Source organism: Neofelis nebulosa, chromosome 7 (genome assembly GCF_028018385.1).
Source record: "Neofelis nebulosa isolate mNeoNeb1 chromosome 7, mNeoNeb1.pri, whole genome shotgun sequence".
NCBI lineage: Eukaryota > Metazoa > Chordata > Mammalia > Carnivora > Felidae > Neofelis > Neofelis nebulosa.
In genome coordinates this window covers 147588614-147590751 of record NC_080788.1, presented here as the reverse complement: position 1 = coordinate 147590751, position 2138 = coordinate 147588614, and positions in this window count along the sequence as shown.

Below are 2138 nucleotides of genomic sequence, written 5' to 3'. Positions count from 1 at the left end.
CGTTTTGGCCTCCCTTGTTCTTTTCGGTGCTGTTCTTTGTTACCGGGAGTCGGGTGGGGTGGGGCCTCCGCAGGGGAGAGCCTGGCGCGGGGAGGCTGGGGTGCAGGCCCATACGGCCACGGTGGCTGCTGGTGGGATGATGGCCTGGGGGCCGCGGGGTCCCCACGGGCGCCTGGGGCCGGGAGCACGTTGGTATCCCGTGTGGCTCATGTGGGCCCGGCGGAAACTTTCCGGGAAGTGGGGAGACGGGGTGCTTTGCTGAAAAAGCGTTATAAAAGTTTCAAGTTGCTTCTTCATTAAAAGCTGTCAAGGTGTTAAGAAATTACGAATCAGAACTTGAGAGAATGAACACCCATGGCTGAAAGTCACTCTTGCCTCTTGCTGGGGGGACAGGCGGGAGCTCAGCTTAGTGGCCTTGGGGCTGGCTTGCTGTTCGCTCTCCCCTGAGGGGCGGGCGGTCACTAAGTCGAGGAGCAAAGGCGAGAACAGAATTTAGGAGGAAAAAAAGAGAAAGCATGCAGTCTGGGGGAGCCGGCCGGGAGCGGCCACAGTCACTGCTTGCTGGCGACATGTGGTTCGGGACGCACGTTCTCCAGCCGTTTCTATTGTCACGGGCCCTCCAGGCGCCATGTAAGAGACTGTCTCCTGGAGGCCCTCCTGCGTCGTCCCCGTCAGCTCCTTCCCCGTGAGAGGCCAGGTCTGCAGGACACCCTGCTCATGGTCACCTGCACCCTGGAGGCGTCTGTCCTCCAGATGGCTGTGGGGCAAAGGTCACGCTCCATCCCGCTCTTCGCCAAGGGGTCGGCCCAGGCAGATCGGGCGGGCGGTCTGCTCCTGAGAAGTCATGGTTTAGGCCGGACTTGTGCAGACACGCAGCTCAGGCCCCCAGGTGCCCAGTGGAAACAAATGCGAACGGTCTTTGTCCTAGATCTCTAAGTGCCTCGTGCGTCAGTCTTCAGGGTCGGTCAGCAGACCACACGGCCCACACCCCAGCACATGGGGTGGGAGGGGGCCTGGCCCTGCAAGCAAGAGCCGTCAGAAACAGCCTGCGGGTGTCAGGTGCGTCCCAGCGCTCACATGGGCTACAAACCGCACCTGCTCCCTGGGCTCAGAGAATACCGGGCAGCGATGTGGATGGACAGGCGGGACCTCGAAAACATCTACACTTGGGAGGAGCTGGGAAGCAACAAAGTGCGGCCCCGGGCCCTGCCAGCCAGGCCGCGAACGGACTGCCCTCTGCTACCCTGTGGCCTCAGCGGTCTCCACGCACGTGGGGCCTCCTGGTGGGAGCTGGGATGCACCTCCGCATCTACGGCCGGCGCAGCCACGGCCGCCGTGAGCCGTGCATCCACAGCCCTGATGCACCCGCTACACCGTGGGTCCGCCCCCAAGCCCCCGGCCCGTGGTGCCCTGTCAGTCTCGCCTCCGCACGAGCCACGCGGCGCAAGGAGACAGCGCGGCAGCCGGCCGCGTCCCTGCCGTGCCCTCTGGGGGGCCTGACAGGCCGGTCCAGGACTGTGAGCGGCCGGGCCGGAACGTGTCACACTCCTGCACTCAGCTCCTATCCCCTGATGCCAGCCTGGCCCCCACCCGCCCCCCCTCACACCCCCCACACGGTGCCCGCAGCCAGCGGCTGCGGGACGCCTCCCAAGTCGGCCTCGGAAGAGCTGGCGGCAGGGAGCACACACCAGCGCAAAAGGCTCAGACTCTCCCCCGGTAGGTACTCGGACTTCCGGTGGCCCCCCCCTCCCCATCCGCTTTCCCCCCTTCTCGTCCCCTATCCTATCCCCGTCCCCCGTCCCCCCTCGTCCCCTGTCCCCTCACAGGAAGGCAAGGCCCACGTTCCTCAGAGGCAGATTTGCCAGCCCTGCTCTCCTGCCCCGGCACCGGGGCAGGCACCTAGCCTACAGCTCTGCCCGTGTGCGGCACCGGACGTCCACTTCTCGCACACACGTGTACCCCAGCCCGGCCACGCTTCGGTCCCACAGTGGGGCCCAGAGCGTTTTGCACTCCTCTTGGTGTGCGGGACTGGGGTAAGTGCCTGGTTCCTGTCACCTCTTTGTCTTTGGCTGCCTTTGGCAGCCACCGGCCCGTGGGCGTCCCACCCCCGGTCCCTGGGCTGTGCTGCTCTAGACCAG